Below are 17,305 nucleotides of genomic sequence, written 5' to 3'. Positions count from 1 at the left end.
TGCTATTAACACAGTTTGTCCAGATTGTAATCTAAATCGTGCTTTGATTAAGTTAGTTGACCTCTTAAGCTTATTGCTGTTGTTTTGTGACTGTTGCTATTATTATTCTTATCCCTAATGTTGATAATTAAATATTTGGAAACCAAGAGTGCTGTACGTTATTAAGAATTTGCACAATTGGCTGTAAGTGTTCTGGCAGCAGGAATAATGTTTAATTCAGTTTTGTGACTATTAGCTAACCCAGCTCCAGGTTTACTGTGGCTTTCTTTGCTGGATTGATTATTGAATGAAAATGGCTATAAATAGTTTTCTTTACTTGAAATCTAAGCATATATATAGTTTTTTATGCATTTTAAACTTTCATCCATTTTAAACAAATATAATTTAAATTGAAATGCAGAATGTAAAAGCAGTTGCCTATTATTAGGGATTTTGTGAAGCAATAGAAGAAAGAAATTGATTTTACAGGTGAAAAATTATTTCAGCCAAGTTTTGAAACCTCTTTTCTGCCACTCTCCTGGAAATATCTTATTCTTCTTTGGTCATGATTTTTGGCAGTAATAACCATAGCATGCTATTCTGATAGTCATAATAGGTGTATAATCATGTAAGAGAAGATGGAGATATGACTGTGTTTTCTATAAAACATGGTCATTTAGCTTTAAATAGTATTTGAAGGAATAAGAAACACATTTATTTTCATTTATAGTTATAGGACAAGTCATATTTGTGTATTTTATCCTGTATGAATCTGAGAAATTAACTTTATTTGTTAAGAGGGAAAGTGGCAAGAATAGAAACATTTTTCTTAGGGCCCCTGTGTGGCTCAGTCAGTTAAGCATCTCACTTCACTTCATGATCTCACAGTTTGTGAGTTCGTGCCCTGCATTGGGTTCTGTGCTGACAGCTCAGAGACTGGAGCCTGCTTCAGATTCTATGCCCCTCTCTCTCTCTCTCTTTCTCTCTCTCTCTCTCTCTCTCTCTCTCTCTCTCTCTCTCTCTCTTCCCCTCCCCTGCTTACACTCTTTCTTTCTCTCAAAATAAAGTTAAAAAAAAACCATTTTTCTTATTTTTAACTATTAATGTTTCCTTTATATCTTCTGCATGTATACTTCAAAGTAAATTGGTCCTACTCAGTAGCCATGTAAACTATAATTTAGTACTAACTAAATTAAAAAAAAACTTACTATTTTAATTCACCTAAGAAATTTCCCTTGTGTTAAATTCTTTTACTTGTTATTCTGAAAAATACTGTTCTAATTGGATAGGCCTTACTTTAAAAAAAATTGTTGAATGTTTGCAGGCAACATTTTTTATTTTTAAAAGTCCTATGAAAAAATATGCTCAACCTACCACCTCTCCCCCCAAAAAAAGACAACTAATTAAAAAAATATATAGTATACACTTTGGAATGATTGATATGGATTTACCCCATCATGGATATGTGATATCAAATTTATATGTGGGTTTATATACTCTTCTTTATATCTATCTATGTATGTGTAGATATAAATAAAATAAATATGCTTAAAAAGTAATGTCCTCAAGAGAGGTGGATAAATTCACAAAAACATACACATATCCTTTATAGTTTATCAAAGCTGTTAACTTTTAATTGTCTTATTATGCCAGCATAATTGGACCTTATTAATTGATGTTTAGTTTGAATTGTACATGAGTAAAACTTCAGTTAAATAGAGTCTTGCTTCGGGTGGTGGCCTCTTTGGGTACAGAAAAATTCCTGAAAAATCGAGGCAAACATCCACTCAATTAACGTGACAGAACTCCAGATGTTTGACAGTTTGAATAAAACTGTTTCCACAGTTCTTTCTAGGTACTTTTCAGTTTTCCTCAGATCTTAAGGTATTTGTGGTGGTTGTTAAGTCTGTTTGCTGCTTCTGCATTTGACTTCTCTGTTGGAATACTGGAGAACATAAAGAATAAGTTTTGACTGAAGGCCTCTCTGTGAGTCAAGTTCACTGGATTTTCGTGCATTGTGAGATTTTTTTTCTTTTTTCTTTTAAATATATTTCCAGATTTAGGGCTGTGTGTTAAATTGGTCTGATTTCCAGATGGTGGAGTCTCAGATAAGGTGCTTATTACTGTGTAATGTAAAGCATATCATTTTAAAGATTTTAGTACTGAAGATTTTCTGCTTGAAATCTTACACGAAGTGGGGAAATAAAGTTTCATGTAATGAACTATGGGCAATGCGAGAATGGGACAGAAAAAAGAGGAGAAAGCAGTGTAGCAATGCAATGGAAATCTGATATTTGATATGTAAGCTAATCCCTTTTAGTCCTCCAGCTAGATTTTTTTTTCACTTGCTCAGAAACATTTCTTTACTTCTTCTTTCTGCTTTTTGATCCCACACCCTGCCCCCTGCACAGTTGGAAAGCCCCCAAGAGACTTTAGCAGAGGTCATTTCTCAGAAGCTTTTTAAACTTTGATTTACATCTATTGATTTTTTTTTTTTTAATGACCAGAGGAATGAGAATTTTTGGAAGAAGCTTATCTGAGATTCAGTGTCTGGCTTGGCAATCCAAACTTTCTTAAACCTTTGAGAACACTTCATTAGACACTAGGTTCTCATTGTTAGTAATACTTAGGATTCTGGCATACTGGACTTTCCTTGGAATTGAGATCAGGTGACAGGAATTGAGAAATGGGAGATAAAAATCATTTTTCTAGAACTGAAAGAAACTGTATAAATCTATAAAAATTCAATCATGAGTCTGTAGAAAATATTCAGTAGCACATAGGCACAATAACTTGTTTTTAGGCTATTTTCACTACATATAATAGTTTGAGATTAAGCTGTTTTATTTGTCTAGGTTTGCCACGAAGGGGAAGTACATTTTTGTGAATTAAGAACCTGATTATTAAGGATAGGATAATGTTTAAAGTAAAAGATGTTTTCATGTATCAGAATTGTTGTTTCTAGGCATTTTTGAAGTTCCCTGTTTAAATTTTGAACATGCGATAAAACACAACGAGATATAAGTAGAAAGGCAGATTTCAGTGTGTTCTACCAATAAATGATGATTTAAAAGGATGGAATGTAGGCACATTTTATTATAAATGAAAATAGCATCATAGCTTCTTATTATAGAATTTGGAAACTTTCATTAGGATGCAAATGTGTTATGTGCAATTATAGTTATAACATAGGCACTTTTGAGGGGTAAAAACACAGATTACATTGAATGATTGCTTTGTATATTGATAACATGGAAGCTGTTTCTCAAGCAGAGAAAGAAGACAATATGTTGCTGAGGAAATAATGTTCCTGGAAACCCACCAAGTCTTCTTAGAGCAGTGGCTGCATAGTCCTTAGACAATATAAGCTAAAGCATCAGTTGTTTCATTCCTAGACTAAACTCTGAGAAAGAGGTGTTTGTAGGTATGAAAGCTTTGCATTAGTTTTGGGTACCTGGTAATGAATAATGTCCCTGCCTTTTTGTATCTTTATAAGCTGAAGGAGTACAGAAAAAAACCACATTCCTGGAAGAATTACCATTCAAGGGTACTACGTTAGTCAAAACCTGCTGGGATGAGAGTTTTGGTTATGGATGCCATGGACTTCTGATAAATTGATTGGTTAATCAGGACATTGCCATTTCTGTGAGGGAAGAAACAATCTCCATCTAGGTGAATTGAAACTAAAGGAAATAAGTAAAAGGACTAATCTCTGAATTTGAGCTTAATAAATAAAAAACTCTCTTCTATGAAGGCAAGGTCTTTATATATACTGCTGTAATGCTTGATATTACCCAGTGGCAGGGTATATGGTAGACATTAATTAAGCATACTTCTTTTCCCTTCCCTATCCTGTCTTACCCTACTTTATCCTATGTTGTCTTATTCTAGGCTATCTTCTGTTCTCCTCTCTATGTATGTATTATGGCAGACTGTCACTATAATAAATGTTTTCCCTTATCTTGCATTAATTATAACTTCTTTTGATAGTCATCAAAATAAAATGTAAAAGGGTTAGCCTTTTATAAGTGAAAATGTTGTGTGTAATGTATGATTAAGCTTTCAAGATTATTTCTTGTTTTGGATTATCTGTGGTCCTTTCCCTCAGTTAATACACTATCAGTTGTCGATGTAGTGCATATTTTTAATATCATTTATACTTTTGTTTGCTGTTCCAGAAAATATTAATTGTATTTTTCAGTGAGAAGGAGGGTTGCGAGTAATTTATTCTAATTATCATGTTAAAGATGAAGATACTAAGGGCTAGAAAAGGTAAGGGATTTTAATAACAATAAGCAGTAGGAATGTTTTCATATTACAGTTGATATTCTGATCACTGTCACACATTCTTTCCTTTCATTCTTCCCTTCTTTATGCTTAGTTTGCATTTAGTTTGCTCCTCTTCTCTTTCTTCTTAGATGTTTCAAGCTATGAATTTACTTTTAAGCACTGCTTTAGCTGCATTCCATTAAATTATGGTATACTCTGCTTTAGTTTTCCTCAGTTGAAAACTATTTTCTAATTTCTCTTGTGATTTTTTTGCATAAGGTACTTATAAATGTTTTTTTTTAATTTCCAAATATTTGGGGATTTCTAAAAAAAAAAATAAATTTTACTCTGGTTTGGTCATACAGTTTACTTTGTATAATTTCTGTTCTTTTAAATTCATTAAGGTTTGTTTTATGACCTAAGTGTCTAGCTGGAGGTTGGGGTGAGAAATAACAGAATTTCCAGGCAAAAATACTACAGGATCCCCACAGTTCTTACCAAAAGAAGAGTAATTTTTCTGGCAAAAACGCTTAATTTATTGGATGACTGGCCAGTTCCATAATCCTGAAACAAGCTGTTTTTGTCAATGTTGTCCAGTTTTATTATCGATTTAAAATTACAACCGATACCTTCCTTATTACAATGGCTTGCATTCATGGGGGAAGAAAATGATTTTATATGAAAATTTGACCCATTGAGGACTAGGCTTTGTACTCTTGATTTAAAGTGCACCATAAGTTTACAGGTGTGTTTGTGCTCTAAGTCTTGAGGCTAATTTCTTTAGAGGATGAGACCTTCACACACTATTAACATAGTATTCGAAGTATAAGTATAGTCGGCCAAGCTTCCGACTTTGGCTCAGGTCATGATCTCACAGTTTCTGATTTTGAGCCCCGTGTCAGGCTCTGTGCTGACAGCTCAGAACCTGGAACCTGCTTCTGATTCTCTCTCCTCTCCCCTCCCCTCCCCTCCCCTCCTCTCCCCCTCCCTCGTTCATGCTCTCTCTCTCTCTCTCTCTCTCTCAAAAATAAATAAACATTTAAAAAAATTATAAGTGTAGAGAACTACACAGCATCCTTGGTGCATGAACAAACCACTCTATTTGGAATAATCTGTCTGAGGAACCAGTCAGCAACCTCAGCTGGCTAATGCGGAAATTCTGTCTGGTAAAGTAGAGTAGTGTCAAAAAGGTGTTCGTAATAGAAAAGAATGTACTCATCTTGTAGAGGGTCTTGAAAACCAGACCCTGTGAAAAACAATAGGATGTTTTGTGGATTAATGTGCAGAAATCATCATGGGGAAAATGAGGTCTCAGATTATTCTGGCAGCTGTTTGCAAGGCAGATAAAACAGGGATAAAATGGCACTATAAGAAATAACAAGTTGTGGGGCGCCTGGGTGGCTCAGTTGGTTGAGCGTCCGACTTCAGCTCAGGTCATGATCTCATGGTCCAGTCCATGGGTTCAAGCCCCGCATCGGGCTCTATGCTGACCGCTCAGAGCCTGGAGCCTGTTTCGGATTCTGTGTCTCCCTCTCTCTCTGACCCTCCCCCGTTCATGCTCTGTCTCTTTCTGTCTTAAAAATAAATAAATGTTAAAAAAAAAATAAAGAAAAAAGAAATAAATTGCTATTGTAGTATTCCAAGTATGGGGGCAGGAGGTCAAACTAAGTGTAAAATGCTTTGGGATCTTGCCTTAGCACTATTACCTTATAACCATGATAATCTTTATCAGTGGCACATTTGGAAATAGAGATGAAAGCCAAATTTGAACAGTCTCCTGAGAACATAATGTGGTGGTACATGCTAATAGTTATTGATATGGACTGAAAGTAGAAGATATTTGAAGATGACTCAGACTGATAGATTGGGAGATGGAAACTGGGTAGTTGGAAAATAACATCCCAGCTAGAGAGACAGCACTGGAAAATCTAGTAATGGAGGTGGAATGTCATAAGTGTAGTTAATGTGTCTATATACAGTTTGACTCCTATTTTCTTATTTAACTTCCAAGTAATTTGAAATGATAGATATAAGGCTATATACCTCTTTTTACAGATAATAAAATTGTGACATCTAGTATTTAACTGTTCTAAAAATGATTTAAGGACTCTCATAGACAAAAAAAAAAATATATTACCTTATAAGTAGTTTACTAATTCACTCTATTTTTTTTTTTTTATTCTCAGTTCTCACTGATCTTTTAAAACATTTTAGTGTCATCTTAGGCTGCAAACCATCTTTTACCTGACACGAGAATGATCTTTTTAAAGTGTGTTTGTACCCATGAGTTATTCATTGCTTCCTGAACCTTTATTGGACAGTTCAGTGGGAGATGTCACATAAATATAATTAACGCCACACAGACCAAGATAATAAAATATATTTTCATCTCAATTCCAGACTAATTTTTTTTTATTTAAAATTTTTTTTCAACGTTTATTTATTTTTTTTGGGACAGAGAGAGAGACAGAGCATGAACGGGGGAGGAGCAGAGAGAGAGGGAGACACAGAATCGGAAACAGGCTCCAGGCTCTGAGCCATCAGCCCAGAGCCTGATGCGGGGCTCAAACTCCCGGACTGCGAGATCGTGACCTGGCTGAAGTTGGACGCTTAACCGACTGCGCCACCCAGGCGCCCCAATTCCAGACTAATTTTTACTTGGATTTCCTGGAATCTTATTTAAATATTAGAATGTGAAGGTGCCTTCAAACCATAATCAATGTTGTGAAATTCTGAGATGATTATTTCGTAAAGAATTCATTTAAGAAAGCCTGTTGTTTTTCATTGCAAGCATCCTCTTACCAAATATGGACAATAATAATCAGCACAATGCTATTTGAGAAGCTGGAGGGTATAGAGTGAATTTGGATTAGTTGTATTCAAATTCTGGCTTTGACACTCAGTGTCTCAGAATATTTATTTGTGAAATAAACAAGGAAATGTTCATACTAACCTCAGGGATTTTATAAAGGTGAAGTGAAGATATAAAGTGTTTGAAACCTTAAAAAAATTAAAGTTAAATAGGAACATAGAATCTTCAAAAATATCAAGTGTTTAAAATTTTAAAATGCTACTAAAATTGTTTGGAGAGTATGAAGTTTGTTTCTTTCTCATTCTGTTCCCATTCCTCAGCCACAATGTAAATATAAACTCTTTGAGGGCTGGTTTTGTCTGTTCAGTTCCCCCCATGAATCTACAGCACCTAGAACTGTGCCTGGGTACTGGGTAAAATATTTGATGAAGTAGTGGGTGAATGGGTGAATGAATGAATGTTGCTCTACTTTTTAAGCTTGCTATCTCAGAATTAGAAAATTTGCCTTGAACATTTATCTTTATTATGTATTCCCCTTTTTTAGTTAGTAATCAAATCCTTACCATTTTATTTTCCATTTTTGCTGTCTTACATATATGCTTCATAACAAAGTTTTATCTAAAGTATGAATTAATTTAATTTTTAATTTTTAATTAAAGCTATCTAATATTCAGATATTTCCATCTATAATTTGCAAAGCATAGAGTGAATTTCAATAACTGCTGGTGAATTTCTTTTTATGTCACTTTTGAATGGTGATGAAAATATGAAAATATAAACACACCAAATTTTCTATCCTTCCTGAGTGCTTTCCTTCGAAGTAGTCACATTGCTCAAAAATGATTCTAGTAGTTCCTTTTAAAATCCCTTTTAGGGGTGCTTGGTGGTTTAGTTTAGTTGAGTTTCTGACTCTTGATTTTGGCTCAAGTCATGATCTCATGATTTGTGACACTCAGCCCACATTGGGGTCTGTGCTGACAACACAGAGCCTCCTTGGAATTCTCTCTCCCTCTTTCTCTGCCCCTCCCCTGCTTGCATTCTCTCTCTATCTCTCTCCCTTGCTCCATCCCTCAAAGTGAATAGACATTAAGAAATAAAAATAAAAATCTTTTAGATCACGTTTACTTATTGGAAAAGAAATTTATCCTAACACTTCATGCTGATGGAACAGTATCATTTGATATGATTTGATATGCCCTCTTCCTCCCTTCCTTTTGGTTTTCAATTCCCTTCAGACATGCACTCCCCTTTTCCTTTTCTGCGATTTACCTCAGTCCTTGTCTCCTTCATAATAGGAAGCTGTGACCCTGTGTAACTTTGTTCTTCTGTCCGAGTTGTCTACTAATTCTTAAATGCCTAAAGGGATATAATTGAATGAAGCACTGAGACAATTATAGCCAAACTGTAAATTAAAGAATCTCTGATCTTATGAACAAAAAGAAAATGGACCTATAAAGATAGTTATGCAAACAAACTCAAAGACACATATAATGGTGCATTTTTGTTCTTGGTCTCAATTTATGTGAGGCCAATACAGACAGTTTCCAATAAATACTTAGAATTTTTTTTTTGTTTTAACTAAAACGAAAATACTTTGTTTACCCAGTCAGCATTTTTGAGGCCCTGTTAAATGCTTAGTTCTTTAGGAAGGGGTAATATCAACTGAAGAGGTAGTCACAGCCTCTGTTCTCAAGCAGTTGTAGGGGTTCAGCCAAATAGAAGAATGTAAAAAGTGGTATAGGATCATCAGGGAACATAGGACTGGTTCTGTCTGTGGTTGAGTGGGTTTGGTGCTGTTGGGGAGAAAGAACTTCATGGAATAAGTCATGTTTGGATTTCAGAATGTATTTCATTATTGGGGGAAACAAAATGTAAAGCTTGAGGATATTTCTAGGAGAGCCTGTGCTGTCATTACCCATGATCAGATGTAGAATATTAGTTAAGATTGGATGGGAAAAAAAAAAACAGGAGAAAAATACCTTATGTGTACAGCCAAGAATTGACTAAAACAATTGCTTGCATTTACCTGTTCAAGTAGTCAAGTGTGCCATTCAAATATGGAATGAATTACTCTTATGGTATAAAACCTCACTAATTGGCCAAATATGGGTGGGTATTCACTAGGAAAATATAATCTGAAATCCTCAAACAAAATATAATGCTTTTGTTAGTGAATATATTTACCACTAATTTGTTTTCTTATATATCTGATGGTAATCAATAGTGATTCTATGAAAAGCTTAATTTTAATTTTATGCTAATGAGTTTCTCCACATATCTAATTTCTTATCCATTTGGGGACAAGATTATGTAATACATGTTAGATTTTGTCATTGTTTTGGCACATATATGATTACTTAGGCTTTTGCTAATAGCATATTACTACTAATAGCATAATAAATACTAAGTATCATAGTAATTAACTAATGCAGCTGATGCTCATATAAAAGCACTTAAATGGACTCACCAGAAAGTTCAGACTTTGATATGACCAGTGCAGAACCATTAGAAAACATTGAAATCCCAAAGAAAATACTATGAAAGACACTACTCCTTTTTTTAAAATAAAACGTTTGCCATATTGATATTAGTTTAATAATAAAAGGAATAGAAATATTATGGTGATTTAAAGAAAAATAAAGACTAAAAAAATCCCTTTAAACCTACCACTTAAGTCTTATTTTTTTGTTTATTCCTTTCTATTTTTAAAATCTGAATTTGTTTAAATTATTATAATCACAGTCTCTGTGTATATACATAAATTCACAGAGCATGTATTTGTATATACTGATTAAGTGGCAAGATACTTGTCTCTCGTTTTTTTTTTCTACAGCAGTTCTAATGATAAAAGTGATTAAATATATCCCAGGATCTTATTAAAAGTGTCTGTTGCAAAAAAACAAAAACAAAAACAAAAACCCAGAAAATTCTTAGAAATCATAGAATTTATTTTATTTTTTATGGTCTTTTAAAATTTTTTTTTAAATGTGTATGTATTTTTGAGGGAGAGAGACAGAGTGTGGGTGGGGGAGGGGCAGAGAGAGAGAAAGGGAGAAACAGAATCTGAAGCAGGCTCCAGGCTCTGTGCTGCAGGCTCTGTGCTGACAGCACAGAGCCCAACACAGGACTCAAATCACAAACCGTGATATCATGGCGTGAGCTTAAGCTGGATGCTCAACCAACTGAGCCACCCAGGCGCCCTTTTTATGATAATTTTTTAAAATTTTATTTAAATTTTACTTAGGTAACATACAGTGCAATATTGATTTCAGGAGTAGAATTTAATGATTCATCACTTACATACAACACCCAGTGCCCATTACACGTGCCCATCACCCATCTAGTACATCCCCCAACTGACTCCCTCCATCAAACCTCAGTTTCTTCTCTGTCCTTAGGAGTCTCTTGTTGTTTGTTTCCCTCTCTGCTCTTTTCCCCCACTCTTTTTCCCATATGTTCATCTGTTTTGTTTCTTAAATTCCACATGAGTGAAATCATATGATATTTGTCTTTCTCTGATTGACTTATTTTGCTTATCTTAATTGATTATAGCTCCATGCACGTTTTTGCAAATGGCAAGAAGAAATCAGAGAACTTATTATAAAATCTTACATCTTCTTTTAATTAGGAAAATGTTTAAATTCCAATACCTACCAAATTCATTAATTATTCCCAATGTACATTACAGCAGATTAGATGGTTGAGGAAGATCTGTCACAGGTGAATTGAATTTCGTTTTTATACCTTGGCTCTGCTGCTATACCCCAAACATTGTGGGGGGAAAATACACTTGACCAACAATAAGAAATACATAAGTATACTCAAATAGTCCTACAAAAATAACCATAAAGTAGTACATTTTTGTCTGATCATGTACTGTATTTTTTTTTTACAGGAATGTTTAAATGTTCAGTAAATTGGAGGAAAAGAACATGGACTTTTAGCTACTGAAGAGAAAATTAAGGTAACTATTGGATTATTTTTTGCCAATCATAATTGTTAGTCATTTCAGTGTATTTCAGTGAATGTTTACATTCAAGTTAATGTATGTTTTTATGAGGTTCATATTAAAAACTGTTTAATCAGCTACTTAAATGGAACTTTATATATTTTTTGCAAAATAAATTGACATTTCTTGTGGACAAATATGTAAGTAATGTAGTTCAAAATATTTGCCATTGTGAGGAAGTATACTCTAGCTCTATGAAAAATAAATGTGCTATTAAAAATAATTTGTTACATATATTAATAACATAAATGATTTGCATCTTATTTAGCAAATCATTTGAAGACAAATAGGCCTTTATATTTTTTTCAATATATGAAATTTATTGTCAAATGGGTTTCGATACAACACCCAGTGCTCATCCCAAAAGGTGCCCTCCTCAATACCCATCACCCACCCTTCCCGCCCTCCCACCCCCCATCAACCCTCAGTTTGTTCTCAGTTTTTAAGAGTCTCTTATGCTTTGGCTCTCTCCCACTCTAACCTCTTTTTTCTTTTTCCTTCCCCTCCCCCATGGGTTTCTGTTGAGTTTCTCAGGATCCACATAAGAATGAAAACATATGGTATCTGTCTTTCTCTGTATGGCTTATTTCACTAAGCATAACACTCTCCAGTTCCATCCACGTTGCTACAAAGGGCCATATTTCATTCTTTCTCATTGCCACGTAGTACTCCATTGTGTATAAACCACAATTTCTTTATCCATTCATCAGTTGATGGACATTTAGGTTCTTTCCATAATTTGGCTATTGTTGAGAGTGCTGCTATAAACATTGGGGTACAAGTGCTCCTATGCATCAGTACTCCTGTATTCCTTGGGTAAATTCCTAGCAGTGCTACTGCTGGGTCATAAGGTAGGTCTATTTTTAATTTTTTGAGGAACCTCCACACTGTTTTCCAGAGTGGCGACACCAATTTGCATTCCCACCAACAGTGCAAGAGGGTTCCCATTTCTCCACATCCTCTCCAGCATCTATAGTCTCCTGATTTGTTCATTTTGGCCACTCTGACTGGCGTGAGGTGATATCTGAGTGTGGTTTTGATTTGTATTCCCTTGATGAGGAGTGATGTTGAACATCTTTTCATGTGCCTGTTGGCCATCCGGATGTCTTCTTTAGAGAAGTGTCTATTCATGTTTTCTGTAGGCCTTGATATTAATCAACCAAGAGTAAAATTGGAATTTCCTTTCTTCTTGAAGTTACCAAAGTACATTTCTGTTAGGTGACTTTGTAATACCTAGAATATAAATTATTATAAAAACGCAACTTAAAAGTAGAAATACCAATTTTCTTACTCACATTAAATGATGTTCATTTTGAGTTGTTGATATAATTGGTTTGATTATAAATTATTAAAAATCTGTTTTCAGAGATTCTGTACTTTTTACTGTAAGAGTACTGAGTGTTTTAAGATATGATATTATACTCACCATTGTAGACATTAATTTTTCCAATTAGTATTCCTTCCTTTAGATATTCTTGCCTCAATTTCTTTGCCACAGATTTCTTCAGCATATATATTCACATAGGCAAACATCATTTTCTGTTTCCCATAGTAGATATGATTGAATCTACTTTATTTGTATTTACTAGCTTATCTATACATTAACATATAAATTTTGCAGGCATTCTTTTACTATCTTGAATAGGAAATGTGGTTTTGCTACTTAGTGAAATTAGCAAAAAACAGGCTGATTCAGTCATCTTTTTAAAAATTCAGCCATGCAAGACTTAGTTGTGCTTGCTCTGGATATACTAAATTCTGGTGGGAAAGATAAGAAACTATGAGATTACTGTATTCATTTCACAAAAGTCCCTGACAAACTGTTAAGGAAACAAAGTTGTGAGCAAGTCACTTTTGCTGGAGGCCCTTGAAATCTTCATGGAAGTTATGAAGTCACTGAGGGGTTGTTGGAGCAGGGAAAGTGAGGTCATGCATTCCAAGCCAACAGAATAGCTTATGAAAGTGTACATAAAGGAGCAAGGCATGGCCAGTGAAAGACTGATATTTCTAATGTTGCTGAAGGATTACTCACGCAGTGGGACAATGTTAGGAGATGAGCAGGTTTGCAGGACTAGAGCTTAATTTTCCAGCTGAGGTGTCTCTAGAGTGCTTAAGGGTATTCATAGGGTTGTGAGGAGAACGTTTCATAACCTCTTCTTGATACTTATTTTCATTAAGAAATGTAGGAAAGGGGCTCCTGGATGGTTCAGTTGGTTAAGCAACCAACTCTTGATTTCAGCTCAGGTCATGATCTCAAAGTTTTGGAAGTTTGAGCCCCATGTCAGGCTCTGCACTGACAGAATGGAGCCTGTTTGGGATTCTCTCTATCTTCCTCTTTCTCTGCCCCTCCCCCACTCCTACTCTCTCTTAAGCTCAAAAATAAATAAACTTTAAAAAAAGGTATAAGAAATAATTGAGACATTGTAATACTTAACATAATGACTGCTACAGGCACCCATATATGAAGTTTCTAGAAGATTCATAGGGATTTTTTACAGTGTTAACTGATTGACAGGGTTTGCTTCATTGTTTTTTAATTGTGATATAATTTGCATCCCATAAATTCATTCCTTTAAAAGGTGTACAATTCGGCATTTTTTGGGAAATTCACGAAGATGTGTAACTATCACCAGTATCTAATCCAGAATGTTTTTATCTTTCCTGAAAAACACTTTATAACCCATGAGCAGTTACTCACTGTTGCCTGCTTGCTGTGTCATGGCTACAGATTTACCATAAAAAATGGAATCGTAAAATATGTGGCTTTTTGTATGTGCCCTCTTCATTTAACGTAATGTCAACTTTTACCGTTGTTATATAAATGAGAACACAATTTTATATCTGAATAATATTCCATTATTTGGGTATACCAGATTTTGTTCATCCATTTATTAGTTGTTAGACTTTGTTTTGTTTTTCCTATTTTTTGGCTATTATGACTAATGGCTGCTATGAATATACACAAGGTTTTATGTAGACATATGTGTTCATTTCTCTTGGATATATACTGGGGATGGAATTGCTGGGTCACGTGGTAACTGAGTGTTTTAACTTTTGAGGAACTTCCAAACTGCTTTCCAAAGGGGCTGTACCATTTTACATTTCCCACCAGTCATGTGTTCCAGTTTTACCATATCCTTGCCAAAAGCTATTGTTATTTTGATTATAGCCATCCTTACGGAAATCAGATGTTATCTCATGGGATTTTGATGGCAGTGATTGTTTCTAAGAATATGTTAGTGTACTGATTTGATATTATATGTGTTTGGATAAGTGTGTTAATTGAATTAATGTCAATCTTTAAAGTTTACTGTTTTTTGATAGAGAGTGTGTGTGCACACCTACACGTGGGAGAGGGACAGAGAGAGAGGGAGAAAGAATCCCAAGCAGGCTCTGCACAAATAGTGGGGCTTGATTCCACAACCGGTGAGATCATGACTTGAGCCTAAACACCAGAGTCAGACGCTTAAATGACTGAGCCACGCAGGCGCCTCAAATTAATGTTAATTTTTAACTACACAACTCATATTTAAACAGTTGATTTTACAGTGTTAAATACAAATTACAAATTACAAAATACAGATTACAAATTGAAGACTATTTGATTAATACATGCCTGAGTAAACAACAGCAACAATAACAAAAAACTGCACAGCTGATGTTTTCCCTCCTCCTATTATAGGATATTTTTCAGATTCATTATTTAATATAAACATTAATAATCTACTTAGATTTATTAAGGATAGTTTAAAACTTAAAATAATCAAGATAATCAAAATCAGATCATCATCATTATTATAAGATAACTCAAAATAATCAAAACTATGAAATAGGGATTTGTCTCTTAGATCCTAAGTGATTAAACTTGTCTTAAGGACAAATTTTGTTTTGAGTATAAGTTATTGGTAGAGCACAGCAACGTTAATACGAGACTTAATGACATCTGAAGCACAGATAACCAGGTTTTTCAGCAATGTTTAAAGTCATGTTGAGTTTAGTCATTTGCAAAGTTTCACTGAACATTGATAAATGTTTAGATGCTTTATTTGAAATTCCTGTAGAGGATGAATCAAATCATTGGAAAAAGCCTAGAACTTCCTGCTGTGGTCAAAATGGCTGAAATCACACATGAAAAATTATATGGGAAAAATAAAAATGTATTACATTCTCAGTAAATACTGTTGCAAGACAGCATTACGCATACTGCTTTTGTCAAACAAAATATTCAAACAAATTATGTTGTATGAAAGATTCACCTTAAAGTATATATATTTCCATATCAATTTATGATCAATTTATGCCACTTTAGGATATTTGCTAAATAATTTTAAAAAATCAGGATTATTTATGTATAATTCATGTGTAGTAAAATTGCTCTTTTCAATGTACAATTTTTCTGTTTTGATAAACACGTAAAGCTGTGTTTATCTTGACACCAAAATCAAGACCAAGTATGTTTCTGTCATCCCTGGAAGTCCTCTTATGCTCCTCTGTAGGTCCCACCTCCTACCACTATCAGCCCTGGGAACCTTTAGATTTATTCTTTTTTAGTAATGAAATAAAAAACCACTTGTGAGAGGAAGCGGAGCAAAGAGGTCAAAATTTGAAGAGAGACACTATGGATGACTTTGGAGGTATTACTTACTCTCTCTGTACTTCAGTTTCCTCATTGGTAATATGGGGTTAATAAAATTATGTACTACATGTCATTTAAAATAGAGCTAGGTATATCTAAGCACTTACAAACACTAAGCGCTTGTAAAATAAACTACAGTTTTTTGAGCCTTGAAGGACATACTGGAAAGGTCAACAGTACGGCACCTCTCGTAATGGATTTAACCCCAAAGTGTCATATTGAAGTTTTCAAAATAATAAACTAATTAAAAATAAGGACCGTTCAGAAACCTCACCCTCAGGAAACTTTTTTAAGTTTATTTATTTATTGTCAGAGAGAGAGAGAGAGAGAGAGAGAGAGAGAGAGAATGCACAAGCCGGGAAGAGGCAGAGAGAAAATCCCAAGCAGCCTTCACACTGTCCATGCAGAGCCGGACATAAGGCTGGAACCCACGAACTATGAGATCATGACCTGAGCTGAAATCCAGGGTCAGATGCTCAACCGACTGAGCCAACCAGGCACTCCATCACTCTCAGGAAATTTTGCTTAAAAGCTCCATTCTTCCTGTTCCTTAGGCATAAATCCTTGGAGTGAATCTCAGGTTTTCTTTTGCATGCATTGCACATCTATCAGCAGATACTGTCTGACTACTTCTGAACCTCTCCTTGGATATTACTTTGGTTCAGATCACAGTCCCCTCTTGCCTAAAGAATTACAACATCTTTCACTTTTCCTTGCTACATCATTTTCAGTGTTCAAAACTCAGAGCCCTGGTCTACCTTCAGTCTTCTCTGCATTCCAGCTACCCTGGCTTCATTACCATTTGTTGAACACACAGGCTATTCTACTTGGGAGACTTAGCATATTGCTTCCTCTGCCAATCGTCATTCTCCCCATGCTTATTTCCTAGGCTCTAACTATCCTCTATTAGGGCAGCCTTCCCTGAATATCCTGCTTTACTTTTCTCCAGATCACATATTACCACATGACAGAAAAATTTGTTTGTTATCTCTTCCCATTAGTTAATATATTCTAAATATTTTCTCCTGCGAGCATCCTTTTAATTTCTATTTAAAAAAATTTTTTTAATGTCGATTTATTTTTGAGAGAGAGAGTGAGAGCGCATGGGGGAGGGACAGAGAGAGAGGGAGACAGAATCTGAAGCAGGCTCTCCAGGGTCTGAGCTGACACACGGCTCTGGGCTCGAACTCACAAACCACAAGACAGTGACCTGAGCTGAAGTTGGTCGCTTAACCGACTGAGCCACCCAGGCGCCCCATTCTTAATTTCTGTTTTTAAGTGTCTTTTATATTGGGTAACTGGCCTTATTTGTGGATTTGGACATTAGAAAGGTAACTCGGGAGGCAATTGGGTGACTGTGGCCATAGGCAAGAGGATTATCTGGGAAATACCAGGTGAGGCATAATGAAGACCTGGTTTAAGGCAACAACCCTGGGGATTGAGTAGTAGTAATATGTTTGAGACTATTTAGAAGGTAAGTTGGCAGGTCTTAATGACTGCATTTCAGCGTGAGAGTTGAAGTCTTGGAATGTTTCTCAAGTTTGAAATGGCAACCCCATGGCTTAATGGTGCCATATACTAAACTTTAGGGAGCAGAGTT

At 35.0% G+C, this 17,305-nt stretch overlaps 1 protein-coding gene across 11 annotated transcripts in view; it reads left to right on the top strand.

Annotated features, from left to right (window-relative positions):
* The window catches only part of ADGRL3 (adhesion G protein-coupled receptor L3), an 828,952-nt gene that overhangs the window by 170,994 nt on the left and 640,653 nt on the right, over window positions 1-17,305 (top strand). For all 11 annotated transcript variants that reach the window (XR_007151634.1, XM_047856547.1, XM_047856545.1 and 8 more), the window contains one exon: window positions 10,956-11,024. The gene's annotated coding sequence lies outside the window, so the exon portion shown is untranslated. The remainder of the gene's footprint in view (window positions 1-10,955; window positions 11,025-17,305) is intronic.

This window comes from Prionailurus viverrinus, chromosome B1 (genome assembly GCF_022837055.1).
Source record: "Prionailurus viverrinus isolate Anna chromosome B1, UM_Priviv_1.0, whole genome shotgun sequence".
In the NCBI taxonomy this organism is placed as follows: Eukaryota; Metazoa; Chordata; class Mammalia; order Carnivora; family Felidae; genus Prionailurus; species Prionailurus viverrinus.
Note: the sequence above shows the minus strand (reverse complement) of the source record. Positions and strands in the feature narration are given on the sequence as shown.